We start from the raw sequence: 20492 nt of genomic DNA on the forward strand, positions 1-20492 counted from the left end.
GGTAACTTGTGAGGTTTTGATAAGACAATGTGCAGGAAACTCTTCATGGAGTGCCTGGTATGTGCTAAGTGCAAAAAATGTCTACTTGCTGTCTCCTCCCATTTTCTTGAAATAAGATGGGTATGTGCTTTTCTGGTTGCTGTTCTCAATTGTACAGCTTGTTCTTCCTCCTTCCATGCCTCCTGTGAGTTCAGCACACTGAGGAGGGGGGTGTTAGCCTAGCTTTTCACTTTATCCTTGGAGTGTAGTTATTTCATCGGTTCCCTTAATTTTCATCTAGCTAGTCATCACTCTAGCAAAATGCTATATATACTGCTTAGGCATAATGCTTCTCTTTCTTTAGTTGGGTAGTAAGTGCCAGTTGTTTAGAGTTGTCTGGTGAAACTACTGAACAATGAAAGGAATGGTTCTTCTAGCATTGCTCTGCCATCCTAGACTGCCTTGGGGTATGCAGTCTGAACTGGGAACCCAGCTATATGCAGTTTTCCTGGTGCAGTGATGCAGATAGAGTCAAAGTTCAAGTATTAAAATACTTCTTAGTGTCTCCAAACTGAGCTCAGTCCATTGGTTAAAACCTTTTCATGTTCTGTTCTCTATCTCAGTTAATAGCATTTTTCACTCAGCAAACCCAGAAGCCTCAAGGTGAAATTTCATACTTTCCTCTTCATTTCCCGTATCCAGGCAGTTTCCAGGTCTTATGAATTTTGTTCCTGATTTTTCTCTGGAAGCTCTATTTTTTTCTCCATTTCCAAATATATTTGCTTATATTACTAAAAAATCCAGGGAGTAGTATTGCTTCAGGCATGGCCAATTGTAGGTACTTAACCAAGAATTTGTCCCTATCCATGGGCTCCTCTTTCCTGTGTGTTGACTTCAGTCTCAGGCAGACTTTTCTACAGGATAGCCCTAAGCAAGCCTAACCAAAACAAAACAAAACAAAAACAAAACAAAGCAATCCTAATAGGTATAACAGAAGCAAAAATTCGGAGGCTGACTATTTTTGGATTGACCTGAGTTATGTTCCCCTTCTTATAATGAGGGTATGGGATATGCTGTTCCATCAGGCCTAAATTACGTGCCCAACCCTGGATCTTGAGGCAAGGGTATGCTTTCTTGGAACTTCATGGACCAGAGTAATTGGCGGAGGGGTGATTCCCCTGTGGAAAAGGAGAGTTCTGTTCCCAAAACAAAGGGACATGAATTCTGGGCACATATAAACAATAAATTCATCGAGGGCCCTTATTATCTCTCATTGTGGACTATCTCAGTAGCCTCCTAACTGACCTTCCAGTCTGAACTTTGGCCCTCATTCCAAACAGCCTCCACATAGCCACCACCTTAAGCAAAGTTACTATAGTATTTTGTGCAGAAATGTTTAGTATTTTCTTATAGAAACATAGAAAATAGTTAAAACTCGTCCCTGACATTTAGTCTGTACTTTAATCCCTACGAAGTTCCCAGTTACAAAACCGTGGCATTCACTCACTCTTACATGTTCTTCCTCACCACTCTCATTCTTGCTTCTCCACATTCCCTGCAGTCCCTCCTCCTTCACCTGGAAGGCTATTAGTCATCTTTTAAATAATGCTCCTTTAGAAGGCATCCCTGACCTGCCCTTTTCCATCTCTCTTTGTAACACTTCTCTCTGCATAGCATAGTTATGTAAGTGTCCATTTCCCCCATTTCATTCTGAATACCGAGAGATGGGGACTCTTCCTCTTTAACCACCATAAGCCCAGTGCCTAACATAATCGACATTCAGTGAGTATTTATTCAAGGAATGGAGACCTTAACAGTTTGGTCATGCCTCTTATAGTTGGGCAGGTGCCAGTGGTACTGTTGCCTTTGGAAGGGCCTCTTTTTTCCCTTTCTCCCTATTCATTTTCACTTTTTTACATTTATCTTCATTTTCTATTTTCTTCCTTTTCTTTCTCTTTTTTCTTTGACCAAGGTAGGGGTTGACAGTTTATATAGAACTAGTAGTAAAGCAGGAGGATTAAATAATATTTGAGCAATCCATACTGCTAATCCAGTTATTAGTACACCTACCCTCATTGCCCATTGCCCCCTCACCCCGCAACATACTCTTGAAGCTTTGTGGGGGGGAATGCTATTGTCAGAACCCAGGAAAGAGAGGCCTATCAGCAGACAGCAGGGACCCTAAGCTGAAGCTTTTATCTATCCTCCCCACAGCTGTTCTCCTTTTTTTTTTTTTTTGAAGATTTATGCATTTATTTTATAGAGAGAGAGAGCACAAGCAGGCTGGGGGAGGGGCAAAGGGAGAAAGAGAATCCTGAAGCAGACTCCGCGCTAAGTGTGGAGCCTGACATGGGGCTTGATCCCAGAACCCTGAGATCATGACCTGAGCCAAAAACAGGAGTCGGCTGGTTAACTGACTCCACCACCTTGGCACCCCTGTTCTGTTTTTTATAGCTGCTTTATCACTTCTTTTATTAAATGAAGTCTTTTTGTGTGTGTTTTGTAATCTTTCCTCCCTAAATTTTACCAACCTACCTGAGTGGTTATAGACCAGCTCTGTCCAACATAATAGCTACTAGCCACATGTGGCGATTTAAGTTTAAATTAATTAAAATTAGATAAAATTTAAAATTTCAGTTCTTTAGTCACACTAACCAGACTTCAAGTGCTTAATGGCTACTAGGGCTAGTGGCTGCCATAATGGACAGCACACATATAGAACATTTCCAGCATCATAGAAAGTTCAATTGAACAGTGCTGTTATAGATTTAATTCTGAGTTTTTCAGAAACAACTAGGTCATGCTTACATGTTTTTAGTTCCTTTGCATCAGGCTCACTTGAAGTTTAACCCACACTTGATTGAGAGGAGAGAAGATTATTAAAGGAAATCATAAATTATTAGTAACTAAATAGGGACTTGACAAACTTCTCAAAATTTATGGGGCCATGAAATTCACAGAAATCCTGCTAGATAGTAGGAGTAAAGAGATGATTGATTTCTTTTTTTACTAGAAAATAGCAGAATCCCATAATTTCTAAAAGATTCTAAGACAGTCTCCCTATGAGCTTTCTCACTTGGATGCTTTTGCAAAGAAAGCATTAAGAGCCATAACGTCATTCCCTCTCCACCCCTTTGATGCCATGACTTTATTTTTGCCTCTTCAAGAGTCCTTTGAGAGTTTTAAATTTTTTAAGTTTTTTTTTTTCCTATTTGTTCTACTTTTGTTATTTGCTCACTGTCTTAATTGCTTTCTGGCCAGAGAATATGCTTGTACTTCTTCTGATTTGGAGGACTTTGGAGACTTTTTTTATTGTGTGTACCTTAGTACAAGGCTAGTTTTTGTGAATGTCCTATGCTTAAAAAAAAGTGTTCTTCAGGATGTAGCTTTCTAGATTTAAAGAACAACTTATTATATATAATATTATTCAGCTCTTCTAATCACTCTTTCACTTTTGGTTTTCATGATCTGAAAATTAATCTCCCGTTACCTTTGTTTTTTCTTTTTTGTTTTCATTTTTCATTTTTTTAAGATTTTATTTTTAAGTAATCTCTATATCCAAGGTGGGACTTGAACCCACAACCCTGAGATCAAGAATCTCATGCTCTACCGACTGAGCCAGCCAGGTGTCCCTCAATTTTCTTTTTATATTTTCTGCAGTTTTTGTTTCATGTGTATGTTTTGTTTTAGATATGTATAAAAAAAATATATTATGTAAATATACGTATATAGTATATATATCTAAGATTTATTTATTTTAGAGAGAGAGAGAGTGTGTGAGTGCACAGGATTGGGAGGGGCAGAGGGGGAGAGAGAGAGAGAATCTCAAGTCGACTCCTTGCTGAGCGTAGAACCCAACTTGGGGCTGGATATCATGACCCTGAGATCATGACCTGAGTCGAAATCAAGAGTCGGCCGCTTTACTGACTGAGCCACCCAGAACTTGTTTTATATATTTTGAGGCCATGTTATTAGATACATAAAATTAGTGAGAGCTACATCTTCATTATGGCTTCTTTGTCTTTTTAAATGATTCTTGCCTTGAATGCAACCTTGATGTAATGTTGTAATTTCTGCTTACCTTTTTGCTTGATTGACTGTTTTATTTTATTATTTTTTATTTCTTAAAGATTTTATTTATTTATTTGAGAGAGAGAGAGAGAGAGAGAAACAGCATGAGAGGGGAGAGGGTCAGAGGGAGAGGCAGGCTTCCTGATGAGCCGGGAGCCAGATGCGGGACTCGATCCCAGGACTCTGGGATCATGACCTGAGCTGAAGGCAGTTGCTTAACCAACTGAGCCACCCAGGCACCCTGGCTGTTTTGTTTTAAATAGTTGAGTTTATTTCATTGACTTTTATTTTTATTTCATATCTGTTTCATCTTAATTCTGTCATCTTTTAAAAATGATTTTTTATAATGTTCTTTTGCTTTTTCTTTGCCTTGGCAATATTTAAGATCATCTAGTTTTAGTTGTAATGATGATTAGCTTTTACTTTAAAATAGTATCCCTAAAACTGGAGGCAACTGAAGCATTGTCTTTCCTCCTGTGCCTTTGCTCTTGAAGGGATGGTGTGTGCCTCCTTTACCTTGCTTGTAAAGCATTCTGCTACCCAGACAACATAAGATGTGACTGTCAGGTAATGAGATTGGCTTTCTTCCGTGACTCAGGAAATTAACCTTATTGTTTTGCAATAAAACCTTCTACGTTTCTACCATCCCATTAAGTAAGCAGATTTGAGTCTCTTTTATATACAAGGTATCTCCAAATCTGAGGAAGTCTTCCTAGCTTTCCTGCTTAAGCAAGAGTACCCTGAGCATGATCAGGCCTTGGAATCTGTGCTTACTAAGAGGCAATTTGACCCTGGTTTAAAATCAGTTGAGATGGGGCGCCTGGGTGGCTCAGTTGTTAAGCATCTGCCTTCGGCTCAGGTCATGATCCCAGAGTCCTGGGATCGAGCCCCATATCGGGCTCCCTGCTGGGCGGGAAGCCTGCTTCTCCCTCTCCCACTCCCCCTGCTTGTGTTCCTGCTCTCGCTATCTCTCTCTCTGTCAAATAAATAAATAAAATCTTAAAAAAAAAAAAAATCAGTTGAGATATTCTTTAGATGCAGAGCACAGTGACAAGTCTTAATTTGTGTTGCAGACTGTCCAATCCTAGATAGTTTTTGGCAGATTTTTCTCTGAGGCGGAATGGGTAAGAAGGCTTTATTCAGGTACCCCTTATGATGTAGTTGGAGTTATTATATTTGTGCAATGGAAATTCAAAGAGGGAAAAGGACAGAGAAAAGAGAAGGAATATCATTATCTACCCTTTGATGGTGCTTTCTATAGATTATCAATTACACTGAGAGAACTGAAGCTTAAAGAATTTAAATGGCTTATCCAAGGATGCATAGCTAGTTTGTGGAGAGCTAGGATTCAAATTCAGGTTGGCCTGATTATGAACCTTGTTCTCTTTCTGCTGCATGACATTTTCTCTCTCCTTCTTATCACAGCACATAAGAAATAGAAAAGACACGGTCTCTGTCCTTAAGGAAACAAACCACATAAAATACAATAATAAATAGCAATTTTTTTTAAAGGATCATCAGGAGGAATGGTATATTGACAGCACATATTATGGGGTTTCTAACAAAGGAGTTACAGCTGGTCAGATTATTTAGAACTTCTTAGGAGAACGTTGAACTAGAGCTGAACCTGAATCCCTGAATGAGACAAGAAGCGTTCTAAGTGGAAATGTCTGCATAAATAAAACCATGGAAGTAGGTATGAGGTTGTCATGTTTATAATAGAGTGTGGTAGGGAGAGAGACTATTTTCAAATTGAGGAGTACTGAGCGGGAAAGTTGGTATTTAGATTGGGGCTACATGATGGTGACTTTTTGAACTCCATACCGAGGAGTTTGTACATCATCAGTGGTTAGGTTTCTGACATAAGGGATTTTCCTTTTGGTAAATCTGCTCATTGTTGAAATTCAGTAAATTTGATATCATTCAAATGTAGTGTGATTGGTGAGGCATTTGTTGAATAGATTTGAAGTTACAGGCATGCTTAGGAGTACTACTTATTCGCCCCCAGACATTAAGATTCTGCTGTCAGCTGTTAAAGAGATGGGACTAGCCAATGGTTAGGTTCTCCTAGGTGCCCTGGAGCTGAGAGACTATAGTAAAGTCAAGCATGTTTTTCCTATAAGCATTATTTACTTAAAAACATCATAAATATTTAACTGCATACTTTATTAGTTAAATACTATATAATTAAAACCAGAAAATATGGAGCCAGATAAGAAGAAAATTAAACAAATTAAATGTGGTAATCTCTTGTTACTTAAATGTTACCAATAATTATTTCACTTAACTATGTTTTCCTCCACTTTAAAGAAGGAACCTATCACTTCTTTTCAGGGAGTGTTTTTTGGTATTGAAAGTCCCAGGTGTTTGCGTGACCACAATCTTTCAGCATAAGATGCCCTTGACACTTTGGGATTTAAAAAATCCTTGATGGTACTTTCCAGCCTCTTGTTTGCTAACTTTGTTCAGATTCTTGATCTTTCATTAATTGCTAGAACTGTTTAGGAAGGGCTAAACAGGGATGCCTGGGTGGCTCAGTCAGTTTAGCATCTGCCTTCAGCTCAGGTCATGATCCCAGGGTCCTGGGATTGAGTCCCGTATCAGGCTCCCTGCTTGGCGGGGAGCCTGCTTCTCCCTTTGCCTGCCACTCTGCCTGCTTGTGTGTGCCTTCTCTTTCTCTGACAAATAAATAAATAAAATCTTTAAAAATAAAAAAAAACTTTAAAAAAGGAAGGGCTAAATAGTTTCTCTCCTCTATATTTCCCTCACAGAACCAGAGGTAACCATTATTACATATCTCCATTTCTCTCAGTATTTTTATGTTGAGATCATAAATACAATTTTATATTCTGCCTTTTGTACTTTAATATATCATTAACCTTGGAAACTTTTCCTAATCAAAGATTTTAATGGTTTCATGATATTCCATCATTTAGGTATCACATACCTTCACATTTCAGAGATCAAATCATAATCTGACTTGGGACAACCTGACCTTCAGTCTTGATTTCAGGTAGATACCACAGTTCATTGCAGATAAAGGGCACACTGTGGAGGGGGTATGCCAATGAGTTGAAGCTATTTCCTTGTCCTTCCTAAAAAGGGCACTGGCGATCCAAGATATGCTAATATGTGTTTCTTGGATTGACTCTCACTTTATAATTGCTTATTATGTATTTATTATTTGTCATATATTTCACTTATTTTTAGTGATTATGTGTTAGTTATATGGCATAGCACCTTTTATTTTATTTTATTTATTTTTTATGTTTTTATTTAAATTCCAGTTAGTTACATAGTGTAATATTAGTTTCAGGTGTACAATATAGTGATTAGACACTTCCATATATCACCTGGGGCATAGCACTGTTTTAAAAAAAAATAGTATTTGTGTGGCACCTGGGTGGCTCAGTTGGTTAAGCGTCCAACTCTTGATTTTGGCTCAGGTCATGATCTTAGGGTCATGACATCCAGCCCCACACCAACTCTACGCTGGGTGTAGAGCCTGCTTAGGATTCTCTCTCCCTCTCCCTCTGTACCTCCCCTCCCCTTGCATGTGCATGCACTCTCTTTCTCTCTCTGAAATAAAAAATACATAAATAACGTTTGCTTGTAACTTTTCTGTTTTCACCTTGAGTATCACTTTTTTTTTTTTAATTCCAGTGTAGTTAACATACAGTGTTATATTAGTTCCAGGAATACAATATAGTGATTGAACAATTCTATATGTTACTCAGTGCTCATCATGATAAGTGCATTCTTAATCCCCTTCACCTATTTCACCCATTCCCTCCACTCACCTCCCCTCTGGTAACCATTAGTTTGTTCTCAGTTAAGAGTCTTTTTGATTTGTCTCTTTTTGTCGTTGTTTGTTTTGTTTCTCAGATTCCACATACGAGTGAAATCATATGGTATTTGTCTTTCTCTGCCTGACTTATTTCACTTAGTGTTATACTCTCTAGATCCATCCATGTTATCACAAATGGCAAGATTTTATTTTTTTTGTATGGCTAAGTAATATTCCATTGTGTGTGTATATAACCACATCTTCTTTATCCATTCATCTATCAATGGACACTTGGGCTGCTTCCATAATTTGGCTATTGTAGATAATGCTGCAATAAACATAGGGTTGCATATATCTTTTCAAATTAGTGTTTTCATATTACCCAAAGAATATGGGTAGTGGAATTACTGGATCATATGGTAATTCTATTTTTAATTTTTTGAGGAACCTCCATACTGTTTTCCACAGTGGCTGCACTACTTTTCGTTCCTACCAACAGTGCAAGAGGGTTCCTTTTTCTTCCACACCTTCACCAACACTTGTTGTTTCTTGTATTTTTGATTTTAGCCATTCTGGCAGGTGTAGAATAATATCTCATTGGGGTTTTGATTTGCATTTCCCTCATGATGAGTCATGTTGACCATCTTTTCATGTGTCTATTGGCCGTCTGTATGTCTTCTTTGGAGAAATGTTCATGTCTTGTGCCCATTTTTTAATTGGATCATTTATTTTTTTGATGTTGAATTTTGTAAGTTCTTTATATATTTTGGATACTAACCCTTTATCAGATATGTCATTTGTGAATATTGTCTCCCATTCTATAGATTGTCTTTTAGTTCTGTTGATGGTTTCCTTTGCTGTGCAGAAGCTTTTTATTTTGATGTAGTCCCAATAGTTTATTTTTGCTTTTGTTTCCCTTGCCTCAGGATACATATTTAGAAAAAATATTGCTACAGCTGATGTCAGAGAATTACTGCCTGTGCTCTCTTCTAGGATTTTTATGGTTTCAGGTCTCACATTTAGGTCCTTAATCCATTTTGAGTTTATTTTCTGTGTATGTAAAGTGGTCTAGTTTCATTCTTTTTCATGTAGCTGTCCAGTTTTCACAACACCGTTGTTTGAAGAGACTTTTTCCAATTACATCTTCTTGCCTCCTTTGTCAAAGATTAATTGACCATATAATCGTGGGTTTATTTCTGGGCTATTATTCTGTTTTTGTGCCTGTACCATATTGTTTTGATTACTACAGCTTTGTAGTATATCTTGAAATCTGGGATTGTGGTACTTCCAGTTTTGTTCTTCTTTTTCAAGATTGCTTTGGCTATTTGGGGTCTTTTGTGTTTCCATGCAATTTTTAGGATTATTTGTTTTAGTTCTGTGAAGAATGCTGTTTATACTTTGCTAGGGATTGCATTAAATTTGTAGATGCTCTGGGTAGTATGGACATTTTAACAGTAGTTGTTCTTCCAATCCATGAGCATGGAATATCTTTCCATTTGTTTGTGTTGTCTTCAATTTCTTTCATCAGTGTTTTATAGTTTTCAGAATACACGTCTTTCACCTACTTGGTTAAGTTTATTCCTACGTATTTTATTATTTTGTTGTAATTATAAATAGGATTGTTTTCTTAATTTCTCTTCCTGCTACTTCATTATTAGTGTATAGAAATGCAATGAATTTCTGTATATTGATTTTGTATCCTGTGATCTTACTGAATTCATTTATCACTTCTAATAGTATTTTGGTGGAATCTTTAAGGGTTTTCTATAAATAGTATCATGTCATCTGCAAATAAAGAACCAATTTGGATGCCTTTTATTTCTTTTTGTTGTCTGATTGCTGTGGCCAGGACTTGCAGTACTATGAATAGAAGCAATGAGAGTGGACATCTTGTCTTGTTCCTGATCTTAGGGGAAAAGCTCTACACTAAGTATGATGTTCATTGTGGGTTTTTCATATATGACCTCTATTATGTTGAGGTATGTTCCCTCTAAACCTACTTTGTTGAGGGTTTTTATAATGAATGGGTGTTGTACTTTGTCAAATGCTTTTTCTGCGTCTATTGAAATGATCATGTAGTTTTTTAATTCTTTCTCTTGTTGATGTGGTGTATCACACTGATTGATTTGTGAATATTGAACCACCCTTGTATCCCAGAAATAAATCTCACTTGATCATAGTGAATGATTATTGTAATATATCATTGCTCTTGGTCTGCTAATATTTTGTTAAGGATTTTTGTATCCATGTTCATCAGAGATATTGGCCTGTAGTTCTCTCTTTTTTTTGTAGTGTATCTGGTTTTAGTATCAGGGTAATGCTGGCCCCTTGAGTGTTAACTTCTGATTGTGACTTGGCAAGCTTAAGACTGAGCTGGCATTTAGGAAAACTTTTTCCTTGAATAAGCTTATTTGAGTTGCTTAAGCAATTTCTGTTTCTCTTTAAAGGACAAATGAAGTCAAAATCCTCCCAAAAGAAAATACGTAGGACTTCATTCTGAGGTTGTTGATGAAAGTGATTCAGCTAGTGATGGATTATGCTATCCCTTGCCACTCAGGCCTGGTTCTTCCTTGGCACAGGGTGAGATGCTTAGAAAGACTTGAATGAAAGAATATTTATGGTGATTAAGGGAGAGCACTCAGTGTACTTGCAGAAGTGGCTCTGCAAAGGACTACTTTGAACCTAATATACTTCAAAGACCTTACCTTTGCCCAGATAAAGGTTACATATGAATCCAAGGTGATACTATTCAAATAATTATTACCAAACAGGTTTAACCCAAGAAAGAATGACCTTCCTTGCTGAAAATGTGGTTCAAGAACGCAGGGGCATATTTGATTTCTCATGGTGATCTGTTTATGCGCATCTAAGATTCAGGTATGAATAGATTAATCCAACCACTGTGTATGGGCTTCAGTTGAATTTAGCATTTCAACTCTCTGAAAGTGGTAACTGTATCATTAGCGTAAAGGATCCTCAAAAGGTAAAGACAGTAAATAGACTAGCTATGTAAATCAAAAATTTTAAAAGCTTACTTTTCTTTAAGCATATACCAAATATAAATGATTTGGTATGTCTTAGAATAAGAGCCACATTCTTTTGTAGCTTTGGTGTCTTAGGGACACTATGGTGTGGGGAAGGAAAGTTCCTTAACTTTGTCTAGAGGTTGGTAGTAGATCTGAATGCTCAGGTTTCTAGGATTTCAGTACTCTTTATATAATTTTGGAATCACAGCCTAGTAGGATGATGGGGCACTTGGTGTCTGCTTTCAGAATTTATCATGATGTTCTTTGACAGTTAAGCTTGTAAGATCAAGAATAAATCAGAAATATTGCTCAGCCATCAAAAAGAATGAAATCTTGCCATTTGCAATGACATGACTAGAACTAGAGGGTATTATGCTAAGCGAAATAAGTCAGAGAAAGACAAATACCTTATGATTTCACTCATATGTGGAATTTAAGAAACAAAACAGAGGATCATGGGGAAGGGAAGGAAAAATAAGATGAAAACAGAGAGGGAGGCAAACCATAAGAGATGCTGAACTCTAGGAAACAAACTGAGGGTGGCTGGAGGGGAGGGGGTTGGGGAATCAGGTAATTGGGTGATGTAATGAGCACTGGGTGTTATAGGCAACTGATGAATCACTAAATTCTGCCCTGAAACTAAGAATACAGTATATGTTAACTAAATTGAGTTTAAATAAAAAATTTTTTAAAAAGAATAAATCAGAACATAGATATGCAAAATTACTTTAGTAAGCAAACTGCTCTCAGGCCTGCAAGACTTGATTGTAACCTGTTGGAATGTGAAAACTATGTCAGTCTGAACAGGCCAGATTAACCCTAAGGAAGCATAGGAGATGGAGAATCACTGAAGCAAAAGTTGGTGGTCAATTGGCCTCTGTGATGGCAGTTTCTCACAATATAACAATAAATGGCATTTTAATGGCCATCTAAGTCCTGTGTGCATCTTAATTATCTTGAGATATCTCTAAGGACTGGTATGGAAATAGAATAGGGCAGTGGCCAACAAGTACATGGAGAGGTGCTCAGCATCATTAATCATCGGGGAAATACAAATCAAAACTGCAATGAGTTATCACCTCACACCTGTTAGAAGGGCTGTCATCAAAAAGAAGAGCGATAACAAGTGTTGGTGAGAATGTAGAGAAAAGGGAACCCTTGTGCACTTTTGTTGGGAATACAGTGGTGCAGCCATTGTAGAAAACAGTATGGAGATTCCTCAAAAATTAAAAATAGAAATACATATGATCCAGCAATTTTACTTCTGGGTATATATTGAAAGGAAACAAAAACAGGATGCTGAAGAGATATCTGTACCCCAGTGTTCACTGCAGCATTATTTATAATAGCCAAGGCATAGAAACAACCTGAGTATCCATTGATAGATGAATGGATAAAGAAAATGTGATACACACACACACACACACACACATGCACACACAGAGAGAAATATTATTCAGCCCTAAAAAGGGAATCCTGCCATTTGTGACGACATGGATAGACCTTGAGGGCATTATGTTAAGTGAAATAGGTCAGTCAGAGAAAGACAAATACTGTATGCTCTCACTTATATGTGGAGTCTAAAAAAGTCAAACTCATAGAAACAGAGAACATTCATTGGTGGTTGCTAGAGGTGGGGGTGTGGGGAATGAGGCAAATGGATGAAGGTGGTCTAAAGGTACAAACTTCCAGTAATAAGATAAATAAATATTGGGGATGTAATGTACGGCACGGGTGACTATATTTAACAATACTGTATTGTATATTTGTTTTTTTATTAACATATAATGTATTATTTGTTTCAGGGGTACAGGTCTGTGATTCATCAGTCTTTTTTTTTTTTTTTTTTAAAGATTTTTTTTTTTAATTTTTATTTATTTATTTGACAGAGAGAGACACAGTGAAAGAGGGAACACAAGCAGGGGGAGAGGGAGAGGGAGAAGCAGACTCCCAGCTGAGCAGGGAGCCCGATGCGGGGCTCGATCCCAGGACCCTGGGATCATGACCTGAGCCGAAGGCAGACGCTTAACGACTGAGCCACCCAGGCGCCCCTGTGATTCATCAGTCTTAAACAATTCATAGTGCTCACCACAGAACATACCCTCCCCATTGTCCATCACGCAGTTACCCTATCCCTCCTACCCCCCTCCACTCCAGCAACTCTCAGTTTGTTTCCTGAGATTAAGAGTCTCTTATGGTTTGTCTCTCTCTCTGGTTTCATCTTGTTTCATTTTTCCCTCCCTTCCCCTATGATCCTCTGTCTTGTTTCTCAAATTCCTCATATCAGTGAGATCCTTCTCTGATTGACTTATTTCGCTTAGCATAATATCCTCTAGTTCCATCCACGTTGTTGCAAATGGCAAGATTTCATGTTTTTGATGGCTGCATAATATTCCATTGTATACCACATCTTCTTTATCCATTCATCTGTTGATGGACTTCTAGGCTCTTTCCATAGTTGGCTGTTGTGGACATTGCTACTATAAACATTGGGGTGCACGTACCCCTTTGGACATTTGTATCTTTGGGGTAAATACCCAGTATTGCAATTGCTGGGTCGTATGGTAGCTCTATTTTCAACTTTTTGAGGAACCTCCATACTGTTTTCTTTTTTTTTTTTTTTTTTAATATTTTTATTTATTTATTTGACAGAGAGAGACATAGCAAGAGAGGGAACACAAGCAGGGGGAGTGGGAGAGGGAGAAGCAGGCTTCCCACCGAGCAGGGAGCCCAATGCGGGGCTCGATCCCAGGACCCCGGGATCATGACCTGAGCCGAAGGCAGACGCTTAACGACTGAGCCACCCAGGCACCCCAACCTCCATACTGTTTTCCAGAGTGGCTGCACCAGCTTGCATTCCCACCAACAGTGTAGGAGGGTCCCCCTTTCTCCGCATCCTCGCCAACATCTGTCATTTCCTGACTTGTTAATTTTAGCCATTCTGACTGGTGTGAGGTGGTACCTCATTGTGGTTTTGATTTGGATTTCCCTGATGCCGAGTGATGTTGAGCACTTTTTCACGTGTCTGTTGGCCATTTGGATGTCCTCTTTGCAGAAATGTCTGTTCATGTCTTCTGCCCATTTCTTGATTGGATTATTTGTTCTTTGGGTGTTGAGTTTGGTAAGTTCTTTATAGATTTTGGATACTAGCCCTTTATCTGATATGCCCTTTGCAAATATCTTCTCCCATTCTGTTGATTGTCTTTTGGTTTTGTTGACTGTTTCTTTTGCTGTGCAAAAGCTTTTTATCTTGATGAAATCCCAATAGTTCATTTTTGCCCTTGCTTCCCTTGCCTTTGGCGATGTTTCTAGGAAGAAGTTGCTGCAGCTGAGGTCGAAGAGGTTGCTGCCTGTGTTCTCCTCAAGGATTTTGATGGATTCCTGTCTCACATTTAGGTCTTTCATCCATTTTGAGTTTATTTTTGTGTGTGGTGTAAGGAAATGGTCCAGTTTCATTCTTCTGCATGTGGCTGTCCAATTTTCCCAACACCATTTGTTGAAGAGACTGTCTTTTTTCCATTGGACATTCTTTCCTGCTTTGTCGAAGATTAGTTGACCATAGAGTTGAGGGTCCATTTCTGGGCTCTCTATTCTGTTCCATTGATCTATGTGTCTGTTTTTGTGCCAGTACCATATTGTCTTGATAATTACAGCTTTGTAATAGAGCTTGAAGTCTGGGATTGTGATGCCACCAGCTTTGCTTTTCTTTTTCAACATTCCTCTGGCTATTCGGGGTCTTTTCTGGTTCCATACAAATTTTAGGATTATTCGTTCCATTTCTTTGAAAAAAGTTGATGGTATTTTGATAGGGATTGCATTGAATGTGTAGATTGCTCTAGGCAGCATAGACATTTTCACAATATTTGTTTTTCCAATCCATGAGCATGGAATGTTTTTCCATTTCTTTGTGTCTCCCTCAATTTCTTTCATGAATATTTTATAGTTTTCTGAGTACAGATTCTTTGCCTCTTTGGTTAAATTTATTCCTAGGTATCTTACGGTTTTGGGTGCAATTGTAAATGGGATCGACTCCTTAATTTCTCTTTCTTCTGTCTTGTTGTTGGTGTATAGAAATGCAACTGATTTCTGTGCATTAATTTTATATCCTGCCACTTTACTGAATTCCTGTATTAGCTCTAGCAGTTTTGGGGTGCAGACTTTTAGATTTTCCACATGAAGTATCATATCATCTGCAAAGAGTGAGAGTTTGACTTCTTCTTTGCCGATTCGGATGCCTTTTATTTCTTTTTGTTGTCTGATTGCTGTGGCGAGGACTTCTAGTACTATGTTGAATAGCAGTGGTGATAGTGGACATCCCTGCCGTGTTCCTGACCTTAGGGGGAAAGCTCTCAGTTTTTCCCCATTGAGAATGATATTTGCTGTGGGTTTTTCATAGATGGCTTTTATGATATTGAGGTTTGTATCCTCTCTCCCTACACTCTGAAGAGTTTTAATCAAGAAAGGATGCTGTACTTTGTCAAATGCTTTTTCTGCGTCTATTGAGAGGATCATATGGTTCTTGTTCTTTCTTTAATTAATGTATCACATTGATTGATTTGCGGATGTTGAACCAACCTTGCAGCCCAGGAATACATCCCACTTGGTCGTGGTGCATAATCCTTTTAATGTACTGTTGGATCCTATTGGCTAGTATTTTGGTGAGAATTTTTGCATCCATGTTCATCAGGGATATTGGTCTGTAGTTCTCCTTTTTGATGGGGTCTTTGTCTGGTTTTGGGATCAAGGTAATGCTGGCCTTGTAAAATGAGTTTGGAAGTTTTCCTTCCATTTCTATTCTTTGAAACAGCTTCAGAAGAGTAGGTATTAATTCTTCTTTAAATGTTTGGTAGAATTCCCCTGGGAAGCCATCTGGCCCTGGGCTCTTGTTTTGGGAGGTTTTTGATTACTGCTTCAATTTCCTTGGTGGTTCAGGTTTTCTATTTCTTCCTGGTTCAGTTTTGGTAGTTTATATGTCTCTAGGAATGCATCCATTTCTTCCAGATTATCTAATTTGCTGGCATATAGTTGCTCATAATATGTTTTTATAATTGTTTGTATTTCTTTGGTGTTGGTTGTGATCTCTCCTCTTTCATTCATGGTTTTATTTATTTGGGTCCTTTCTCTCTCTTTCTCTCTCTTTTTTTTTTTTTTTATAAGTCTGGCCAGGGGTTTATCAATCTTATTAATTCTTTCAAAGAACCAGCTCCTAGTTTCATTGATCTGTTCTACTGTTATTTTGGTTTCTTTTTCATTGATTTCTACTCTGATCTTTATTCTTTCTCTTCTCCAGCTGGGTTTAGGCTTTATTTGCTGTTCTTTCTCCAGCTCCTTTAGGTGTAGGGTTAGGTTGTGTACTTGAGACCTTTCTTATTTCTTGAGAAAGGCTTGTATTGCTATATACTTCCCTCTTAGGACCACCTTTGCTGCATCCCAAAGATTTTGAACAATTGTATTTTCATTTTCATTTGTTTCTGTGAATTTTTTAAATTCTTCTTTAATTTCCTGGTTGACCCATTCATTCTTTAGTAGGATGCTCTTTAGCCTCCATGTATTTGAGTTCTTTACAATTTTCCTCTTGTGATTGAGTTCTAGTTTCAAAGCATTGTGGTCCAAAAATATGCAGGGAATGATCCCAGTCTTTTGGTACTGGTTGAGACCTGATTTGTGACCTAGGATGTGATCTATTCTGGAGAATGTTCCATGGGCACTAGAGAAGAGTGTGTATTCTGTTGCTTTGGGATGGAATGTTCTGAATATATCTGTGAAGTCCGTTTGGTCCAGTGTGTCATTTAAACCCTTTATTTCCTTGTTGATCTTTTGCTTAGATGATCTGTCCATTTCAGTGAGGGGGGTGTTAAAGTCCCCTACTATTATGGTGTTGTTGTCAATGTGTTTCTTTGATTTTGTTATTCATTGGCTTATATAATTGGCTGCTCCCATGTTAGGGGCATAGATATTTACAATTGTTAGATCTTCTTGTTGGATAGACCCTTTAAGTAGGATATAGTGTCCCTCCTCATCTCTTATTATAGTCTTTGGTTTAAAATCTAATTTGTCTGATACAAAGATTGCCACCCCAGCTTTCTTTTGATGTCTATTAGCATGGTAAATTGTTTTCCACCCCCTCACTTTCAATCTGGAGGTGTCTTTGTGTCTAAAATGAGTCTCTTGCAGACAGCATATCAATGGGTCTTGTTTTTTTATACCATCTGATACCCTGTGTCTTTTGATTGGGGCATGTAGCCCATTTACATTCAGGGTAACTATTGAAAGATATGAATTTAGTGCCATTGTATTGCCTGTAAGGTGACTGTTACTGTATATTGGCTCTGTTCCTTTCTGGTCGATGTTGCTTTTAGGCTCTCTCTTTGCTTAGAGGACTCCTTTCAATATTTCTTGTAGGGCTGGTTTCGTGTTTGCAAATTCTTTTAGTTTTTGTTAGTCCTGGAAGCTTTTTATCTCTCCTTCTATTTTCAGTGACAGCCTAGCTGGATATAGTATTCTTGGCTGCATATTTTTCTCATTTAGTGCTCTGAATATATCATGCCAGTCCTTTCTGGCCTACCAGGTCTCTGTGGATAGGTCTGTTGCCAATCTAATGTTTCTATCATTGTAGGTTACAGACCTCTTGTCCCGAGCTGCTTTCAGGATTTTCTCTTTGTCTCTGAGACTTGTAAGTTTTACTATTAGGTGTTGGGGTATTGACCTATTTTTATTGATTTTTGAGGGGAGTTTTCTGTGCCTCCTGGATTGTGATGCCTGTTTCCTTCCCCAAATTAGGGAAGTTCTCTGCTATAATTTGCTCCAATATACCTTCTGCCCCTCTCTCTCTTTTTTCTTCTTCTGGGATCCCAGTTATTCTAATATTGTTTCATCTTATGGTATCACTTATCTCTCGAATTCTGTCCTCGTGACCCAGTAGTTGTTTATCTCTCTTTTTCTCAGCTTCTTTATTCTCCATCATTTGTTCTTCTATATCACTAATTCCCTCTTCTGCCTCATTTATCCTAGCAGTTAGAGCCTCCATTTTTTATTGCACTTCATTAATAGCCTTTTTGATTTAGACGTGGTTAGATTTTAGTTCTTTTATTTCTCCAGAAAGGGTTTCTCTAGTATCTTCCATGCTTTTTTCAAGCCCAGCTAGTATCTTTATAATCGTCATTCTGAACTCTAGTTCTGACATCTTACTAATGTCCATATTGATTAGGTCCCTGGCAGTTGGTACTGCCTCTTGTTCTTTTTTTTGAGGTGAGTTTTTCCATCTTGTCATTTTGTCCAGAGGAGAATAGATGAATGAGAGAACAAATGCTAACAGGGTAACAATGACCCCAGAAAAATATACACTAAACAAATCAGAAGAGACCCGAAACTGGGGAAAAGAAAGGGAAAGAAAGAAAAAAGAAAAGAAAAAGAAAAAGAAAAAAAGGATATGATCAAATATGATCAGGCTGGTGAATAGATCGGTGCCACACACTAGATTCTGGGCGTATTTTGGTCTGTTATAAGAAACTGCCTCCCAAAATTTTAATGAAAGAAAAACTTATATATGTATAAAAATAAGGGTAAATACAATGAAGGGATGGAATATGACTGTAAAGATGAAAATTATAAAAGATTTTATAAAAGAAATTGATAAGAAGTTGGTTGAAAAAAGAAAGAAGAGAAATTTGAAAAAAAAGGGCGGGGGAGAGAATGTGATCAGGCAGGAGACTATAACAAAGCCATACACTAGAGATTTAGGGTATATTTTGGTCTGTTAGAAGAAACTGTATCCCAAAATTTTAAAGAGAGAACAACTTATATATATACAAAAGTAAGGTTAACTACAAGGAAGGGATAGAATATGACTCTAAAAATGAAAAATAAAAAAGATTTTTAAAAAAGGGATTGATAAGATGTTCATTGAGAAAGGGAAAAAGAGAAATTCAAAAAAAAAATAGAAAAATAAAAAAAAGAAAATTAAAAAAATTAACTTTGAAAAACTAAAGAATCATGGGAAAAAAACCATGAATTCTGTGAGCTGTATTCCCATAGTGCTAGAGTTCTGCCATTCTCATTGATCGGTAAACTTGGTCTTGGCTGGCTGTTCTTGCTGATCTTCTGGGGGAGGGGCCTGTTGCAGTGGTTCGCAAATGTCCGCCGGTGGCGGAATTGCCCCGCCCTTGCTGGAGTGGGGCTAAGTAATCTGCTTGGGTTTGCTCTTGGGTAGCTTTTGTTCCCTGCAAACTTTCTGTAGAGCTTTGGAGGACAAGAGTGAAAATGGCCGCCTCCCAAGCTGAGAACTCCCAAGCGGAGAACTCGGGGCCCCACTCCTCAGTGAGCCCCCAGAGAAAAGCAGTCAATCTCTCCCGTCTCCCTGGTCTCTGGCCACACTCTGTGCTCACCCGGCCTGTGACCAAGCGTTTTTATCTCTGGCACACGACCCCGTGTGGAGTCTCCAAACCCAGCAGATCCCTGCGGTGCGCTCCCGCGCTGCTCCTCCCGGGGGAGGAGGGGGAGTCTACCCGGATCTTCTGCTTGTTGGGTCCCTGCTGGAAGAGCAGTGGCCCGACTGTGCCACAGATCACGGTTTATGGCAACCCCGAGCTGAGAGCCCACTCCTCAGCTCTGTCTCTGCAGCCGGCTTCCCTGCTCTGATACCTGGGAGCTCTGCCGCACTCAGGCACCCCCGGTTTTTCTGTGACCCCGAGGGTCCTGAGACCACACTGTCCCAGCGAGGATTCCACCCCCTGCTTAGCCACTGGAGCGACGTCCCTCAGTGGAGCTGACTTCTAAAGGTTCTGATTTTGTGCTCCGTGGCTCTATCGCTTGCCGGTATCTGCTGATGGCGGCTCCCTCCCCCCCCCACCGTCTATCTTCCCGAATATTGCCTTGGATTCACTTCTCCACATGTCCTACCTTCCAGAAAGTGGTCACTTTTCTATTCATAGAATTGCTGCTAATCTTTTCTTTGATCTCCTGTTGAGTTTGTAGGTATTCAGAATGGTTTGATAACTAGCTGAATTCCTGGGACCAGATGAAATTTAGGTCTCCTACTCCTCTGCCGTCTTTCTCCTCCCTCTCCTGTATTGTATATTTGAAAGTTGCTAAGAGAGTAGATCTAAATGTTCTCATCACAAGAAAAAATTTGTTAACTATGCTAGGTGATAAATGCTAACTAATTTTATTGTGGTAATCATTTTACAATGTATATGTATATCAAATCATTGTGTTATATACCTTAAAGTAATATAATATGTTAATTATATCTCAATAAATTTGGGAAGAAAGAAATGGAACAAGTGAGTTTGGTGACTTGAATGTTGAACAGTGTAAGGTTAAGAAAGCCTGTTGTCTCCCAGTTTGAATAAATTCTTGGTCTTAAGGTCCTGAAAGCAGAAGACCAGACTGAGATTCATCTGGCTTTCTCTTTTTAGATGACACTCCTATACTGGACCTAGCTTCATTCATTTTATTTTATTTGTCTTTACTGTACTCATCCACTTTTAAAAATGACTCAAAAAATGTACAAATAAGTTAGTTTTGAATACTGATAGAAAGGATTCCAATTCAGTGCACTTCTACCCCTATAGGTATTTAAATGATATAAAATAGTATGGTGAAATTTCCCTGAAAAAAATTAGTCCCAT

General features: G+C 38.4%; 1 protein-coding gene and 1 non-coding gene across 15 annotated transcripts in view; one reads left to right on the top strand and one right to left on the bottom strand.

Moving 5' to 3' along the window:
- RUBCN (rubicon autophagy regulator) overlaps positions 1 to 20492 on the top strand; it is a 72244-nt gene that overhangs the window by 13891 nt on the left and 37861 nt on the right. The window lies entirely within an intron of this gene.
- Positions 3535 to 3607, bottom strand: TRNAK-CUU. The gene has a single exon. It is a non-coding gene; the product is annotated as a tRNA-Lys (tRNA).

Source organism: Phoca vitulina, unplaced genomic scaffold, assembly GCF_004348235.1.
Source record: "Phoca vitulina isolate PV1807 unplaced genomic scaffold, GSC_HSeal_1.0 scaffold8, whole genome shotgun sequence".
Taxonomy (NCBI): domain Eukaryota; kingdom Metazoa; phylum Chordata; class Mammalia; order Carnivora; family Phocidae; genus Phoca; species Phoca vitulina.